General features: G+C 41.8%; 1 long non-coding RNA gene across 1 annotated transcript; it reads right to left on the reverse strand.

The window, feature by feature from the left end:
• Nucleotides 1–298: 298 nt before the first annotated feature.
• LOC146193859 (uncharacterized) lies at nt 299–6,155 on the reverse strand. The gene is made up of 3 exons (XR_014706494.1): nt 5,878–6,155; nt 3,491–3,576; nt 299–401 (listed from the first exon to the last, which is right to left on the reverse strand). It is a non-coding gene; the product is annotated as an uncharacterized LOC146193859 (long non-coding RNA).
• Nucleotides 6,156–7,018: the final 863 nt, after the last annotated feature.

Raw genomic sequence — 7,018 nt, forward strand, 5'->3', positions numbered from 1 at the left:
TATACACAACCAGATTTTGCCTGCGGAAAAAGCGGGGGGGGGGGGGGGGAGATAAACCGCAACAAGGGAAGAGGGCTTCTCCAAATGGCTCAAGGACAGCAATAAGAGCAGGAGCCTTCTCCGGTTCCTAACGGAAAATAATTTGCACGGGTTCTTATAATATGCCTTATGGCAAGCTTGCGTAATAAAAAAAGAAAAAAAAATACAGCGCGCGCATGCAGTAGTGCAACGATCGAGTGACACAGTTCGGCACAATGTTACAAGTGGCTCACAAATGCACATTTATTCTTGTCCCAGATTTTCCAGGAACAGCGGGTACAGATCATCAGCCAGCTGGATGGAATGGAAGTGGACCTCGCAGGAGATGGGCGTTGCGACTCCCCGGGCTACAGCGCCAAGTACTGCACGTACAAGGATGTTATCATTCAGACTGACCATATTCTACAATGGGAACAGGTAAGAATAGGAGAGGTAAGGCAATGCTGCGATACGAAAATTGGCAAGCTGCAATTCCTATTAACTGTGTTAAGTCAGCTGCAGTGCCCAATAGTGCGAGCATGGGGCCTGGCCTCAAATGAACGAGTCTCAGTGCAGTCTTTAACAAAAGGCGCCAATTTCTGCATATTATTAGGAGAAATTTATTTCAGCCTCACCAAGAGTGCCCTTGGCAAGTGCTGCTTGCATGTCTATATATAAAAAGAATCAAATTAATCATTATATAATACGAACAATTGAATTACAAATTGTTTCATCGTTGCAAACCATTGGGGAAGAGGTACATTTGCTGACACATTATTATGTAATAAGGTTTTAATTTCATCTATCTACAAACTGCCACCCAGCTATCTGGACATATTGCAAGAGCAGCAAATCGCCCATGCAGCACTACTTTGATGCTTGGCGCGTTACTAAAGATGCATGCAGTTGCTTGCTTTAATAATTAGGGCGAATACATGGTAATAACATTATTCTATACTGCATTTACTAAGTTAAAAGCTGTGAGCAGGTCAGAGCGCTGTGAAGCAATAGAACCATGGATCCAGACAATCACAAGTCTATGTTGCTGCCCTAGGCCAGGGTAATGATGACCAGATCATCAGCATGTAGTGCAGCCTGTTGAACCACATATGCGATAAGCGTGATGGCCATGATAGACCATACAGCAAATGCCTGCATGAGCTTCTTGCAAACAGACAATGGATGAGCAGAGGTAATCTGTTTTGTATAGGTTTTTTTTTGTGCAAAGTTTTTCACCTTGATGTTGTTTGGAAGGTGCACGGCTCATACTTGCGGCATTTGTCAACCAATAATAAATTTAAGAGATAGCTAATGCAAATAGAAATTCACGGAAAAAACTTTTTACACATCCGCACATTACAGCAAGACATAGCAAAGAAAGAAACCCATAATGAAGTGAAGAAACAATGTAAATGTGATTGCCGAGACTGCGAGATTAATTTAATACTGAGGCAGCTTGGTTATAACGCCAGTAAGAAACACAAAAACAATGGGATGTTCTATACTTTCTTATACTGACAATTGTTTGGTCAACAACACCTCTTAGATTTTTTGTCACAGTAAAATAGCAGTACAAGACCAGGTGTCTTTTAACGAATATGTTGCTAAAACTGTTTTCAACTGCAATGCAGCTCCTGTAAGCAGGTACAGCATCTATGATTGACTACAATACACACCAACACTAACAACTAATCAGTCAAATATATATATACCGTCGGCGCGTTGTTTTTCCTTCCGCTTTGCATTTAATGCTCTTTATTCCAATAATCATCATAAGAGGAATTCCTGTAAATGTCAACAGTATAAACATAAAATAAAAAATGTTTGCCTTGCACTCGCAGACTGTTCGCTCCATTAAATGCTATATATATATATATATATATATATATATATATATATATATATATATATATATATATATATATGTATATATATATATATGTATGTATATATGCACATTTTTTACAGATTCACGTGCTTTCAGGAAGCTAAACTGCATTCTCATGAACTCCCTGTTCCTGAAGGACATTCGACAACTCTCCCCTAAAGCCCAAACATCCTCCCTTGAATCATTTCATAATTTGGTCATCAGATTTGCTCCCAAATCAATTGCATACTCGGATGATGGGATGCAAGCAAGGTAAGTTGAATGAAAGAAAAGGATACGACATTATTTTTTACTCCAGTGCCAGTACGCATTCCAACTTTTCTGCATTGCATATGCAAACGATCAATCCTTGCATGAAGCATTTAATGTATGTTCATAATATTGTCATTGTAAAAGGAACAGAGGCCAGAAGAAATAGAACTCAGTAAAAAAAAAAAAAAAAAATCAGAAGTTCATCTATGAAAGCCTGTGCTTCATTCGCGCCATATCCTTTTCCTCCTTTCGATTCTTCAACTTGCTAAGTAGCCCAACTAAGCAGATCGCGTTTAGTTAATGCTACAATAGCCACTACGACCAGCACTCCCCTTAGTACAGTGCTTGATCTGCAGCTGTCATGTTATCAGGCCAGGTATTATGAGACCTTACAATTACGACTCACAGGAGTCAATTCTGACATCTGCCAAAAAAGGGCACCCACTAAGCCAAGTGAATCCCAACTCCTGCTCAAAGTATGCACCCAATGAGAAATTTTCCACAATCCTTCCATCCTGACATTAAATACTCTGCTGTAAAATTAGCTGAACCTATCTCGTGTCTTTCTCTTCGAATCTCAAGACTGCTGCCATGTCAAAGGTAGTTTTCATACATTTTGAGGAGACTGCGGTGCACACTTCTGACATTCTAAGAATGCTTCATATAATATCGTAAAAACATATTTGCTGGCATGGTAGCACTAGCCATTCTATAATCCCCTTCCATAGAAAAAGTGGGACAGGAGGCTGCAGACTGCACAGGCCATCTAAGGGTCCTCATTGGAAGTCACTGCTCTTATGTTAGAATAGGCAGATGGGATGACATAAAGAACGAAGTTGAGGACAAGCATGAAGCGCAGGCTGAAAAAACACCTCGTCTCTCTTTTGTGTTCCTCATCTTAGTGCAGTCCCAAGACAAAGGCAGTTTTTAAAGGACTGGAAGTTATCAGCGCAAGTTTCCGACCCCTCTAGAACCATCTCGAATGTCCCGAGGCTACTGTATTGAAGCTGCAAGAATGCTCAAGGTTCAATTGACCACTTGAACTAATGATGATCGCTAGAATACAACAGCAGGGAGAACACAGGTGATTCATGATATGATGTTGTATAGCCCATGTCATACGTTCATTTTGCTGCTTGGAGATCATTGCATCACATTCTTAATTCTAAAGGCGCTGAACATAGTAGCTAAATCAGAAGCAATTTCTGCTGCAGTGTTGTGAATATAATGCATAATGGTTCCTTATGGTAGCCTCTTCTGTATAACTTTGCTGGTAGGCAACAAGAAACACATTTTTTTTTTCCAAAGTATGAAAAATTAATTCATATTTACCTTCTTTATAGGTCACATCTGGCTGTAATTCACTTTAATGAAAATTCCTCAAGGCTCCAGGCAAAGACAAAAAAAGGAGATGACCGCTGGAAAGTAAAGATGGCAAAAGCAAGGAAAGGACATTTCAGTGTCGCTCCAGTGAAAGCGCAGCCTACGTTTTGTAAGTTCAAAGTTTGTTCTACTTATAATATTACACGAAAAACTAAGCGCACTGTTGTAATCTCGATGACTATTTCATGCAGCGTACGTCCACAAGCTCCTCCAAGATGTGGAGAAACGGTCTGAGACTCTTCGCACAGAGAGACAGCTGCAAGCACAGCTTCAGAGCGCCACTTTATGACGGATGCCTATGAAAGACCGTCAAAAGAACTGATTGCTGCTCACAGACACAGATTTGCTCTTCACAATGACTAGTCAATTACACAGTACAACTGTCAGTGTGCTTAACCTAAATGCTAAACAGACTGGCATCATTTTTTAAAAATACTCAGCGCAACAAACATAGGACAAGCAAGTAGACGGGAACAGCGCTGACTATCAACTGCATGATTTATTGAAAGAACACTAATATATACAAAAATGCTCTGACAACCAAGTGCGCATGTTCGCAGATAAAACAACATTTCAAGTTTTATCTGCGAACATGCGCACTTGGTTGTCAGAGCATTTTTGTATATATTCGTGTTCTTTCAATAAATCATGCAGTTGATTAGTCAGCGCTGTTCCCGTCTACTCGCTTGTCCTATGTTTGTTGCGCTGTGTATCTAAAAAAAATGATGCACCAACTAGCTCAACTCACAGTTCTTTTGAGACTGGCATCAGTGCCGCAAAGCATTGGCCACTGTAGCCAAGAAAATTGTTTCAATATGTTTGCTGCGGCTGACAATAGCTGGAGCGCAGTTTCATATGACTTTTGTTGTCTGAGTGAGTGCAATCTTGTACCCATATCTCTGCGTTTTCCTTGTGGCTGCGGCTAAGCAAAAGTGCACACAAAACATGTTGCTGTTTGCTTATCGCGGCAACTACACATGGTGTGCGACCGCTCGCAGGCCTTTCAAGTATTATATCAAAGCTGCCGCTTGAAACAAAAGTAAAAAAGGCAGAGCAACTGTGGGTTCAAGGTGTGTAAGGCTAGATTGTGAATAATTAGGCCAGTCAGAGTTTTTCAGCTTCTTGAGGCCAAACTAGAAGTAAATGGAAATTTCAAGAGAGCCGGCTTCACAAGTGACCATGTAACATCTCTCTTTTCATGGACTTGCTGTTCCCCATCCGTTAAGCTACACAGCTTACAAGACAACAGTGTAATTATGACGATTATTATTATGTGCGCGAAATAATACAGTGTTCTTAGCGGCAATTTAAACTGCTGAGCGACTCAACCAACTTCATTCAGATTTTTTTCCTACTGTCGACAGAAAAACAAATGCTAAGGTAGGAACAAAAGGCTACTAATACAGTAGCTTGATGAGGTTTTTACCCCTGTTTGACATGGACGACAGACAGTCATATTTTTACAGTGATCTGCTAGCGAAAAAAACAAAAAGATCAGCAAGTAAACGAAATGTGCAATATGGACAGGTGCTGTGTCGGAAACAAAGTGTGAGAAATGTACATGTATTTACATTCACTTGCCACTGACTCTTGTACAAGTATCTTTAACGCGCAGAACATGAAAGAAAGACATGGTGACAAAAAAAAATAATTAAGTGTCACATACATTCGAATGTACACCGGCTCAAGCATAAGAAACAACAAGGCGGTCAGTTATAAAACTAAGAAAGCACAGTTTTTCGTCGAGGAGAGCAATTCCTCTAGGAATAATCTCGAAATAAAGTCGTTTTCTTTGTTTCTTCGGTGCGTCCTCATCACTGCACGTCATGTGAAACCTTACAAGGGCCAGGTAGAGGATGCGTATCCTAATACTACATGTTTACCGCGGCGGCTTGTACCTCTCCGGCTCTACCGCTCAGTCGTTTGTAGTGAAACTGCGCACGGAGCTTTGATATTACGGTAAACTTTATTTGCTCGTAGGAAGTTAGGTAAGGGTGCTTAATTCGTTGCTGCTGCGTACAATGCAAACCCGCAGTCTGTACCGGGATCGGGGCCGAAAGCCGCCAACGCCGGCGCACGATTCCGCGGGTTCGAGCACGGCCGAGCCAGGTAGGCGCAGTTGTCTTAGGTAATTTACTATAAGGCAAAAGTTTATAACCTGCAAACTAACTACGAGACAAAATGCAATCTCCGTGAGTAGTTTCACGCAATCAAGTCAGCGGTTAAGACGGTAGGATTTTAATAGCCGCCACAGTAATGATGCATATAACTCATTGCACCTGTGAAACCATCGCTTATCTGTGCGCTATGTTCAAGCTAGTAAACACATTACTTACCAGCGTATGTTGTCGCCTTGACTTGATCCGAGGTGCGTATTTTGGTTTGGTGGACACGGGAACGGAGCAGCGGTTGCCTCCGAAATTTTGCTGCACTACGTAAGGCGCAGTGGATTGGGGCCCGACATTTAAAGCACAGACTTAATGCTGTAAGCCGACTTCGAAGTTCATTTCGCATGGGCGACACAAGAAACGAGAACATTCACAGGCGGAAAGTGCCCCGCAAGTACACTGCAAGGAAATGAAACGAGACCGCCGCTTGCGACCGCGCCGCGATTGCCGTGGTGCCTGCGCAAAGGGCAAAGCTGCGAAAGTGCGTGCGCGAGACCGGAAGTGTAGGAAAAAAAAGCTTTGAAAAAATGTTTCTGTCTACAAAACATCCTAATTTTCTTTCCTGATAATTAAAAGTTAAGCGTATTTCAATTTTTCTGTCATAAGCGATAGTTTAATGGCTGTGCGACGTCGCAAAGAAGCAGACTAATAGTCATTCGAAAACGCATGCACGTAGCAGCGTTGCACAGAGGAGCAGGACAGGCAAAAGTCGAAGGAAAGAACGCGCCAACTTTCGAATGCGATGGTGGGACCTGCACTGCGCGTAGACGTGTATTATTGCGTTCAAATGTGTATCGCAGCATAATCTAGCGAATGAGATAGTTTGTGAGGAGTGCTCGGGAGGTGTTTGTGGGCCCCTTTAATGCAAACGCTCAGAAATCGCATATTCCCGTTTCTGTTTGGAAATACCGCAGCTACTAAAACATATGCCACCGCAGACTTCTTCATATAGCAGAATGCAGTTTGAACAAACCACTCTATGCCTGCTATGCCGTCTGTATGCACGATAGAGTTGTGTGAGTAATTTGCTTCTTTTCTTTTGTTTTTTTTTTTTTTGCTTTTAAACCTCTGTCGCGGTGTCTCAATGGTATAAGGGCGCTCGACAGCTGATTTCGAGAACGGGGGATTCAATTACAACCGTTTCGAAAGGCGTTCCTCTGCTGTGGGATTTGACTGCACAATAAACAATCCCACGTGGTAAATGTGTTAATAATGAAAAAAAAAAAAAGACACCAAAACCAGCTTCTGCAATCATCCGTCCTAGCCAATGCCGCTTCATGCGTTAAACCCGGGCCAATATGCATTTTTT

The sequence above is a fragment of the Amblyomma maculatum genome, chromosome 4, assembly GCF_055883805.1.
Source record: "Amblyomma maculatum isolate TAMU_Amacu chromosome 4, ASM5588380v1, whole genome shotgun sequence".
NCBI lineage: Eukaryota > Metazoa > Arthropoda > Arachnida > Ixodida > Ixodidae > Amblyomma > Amblyomma maculatum.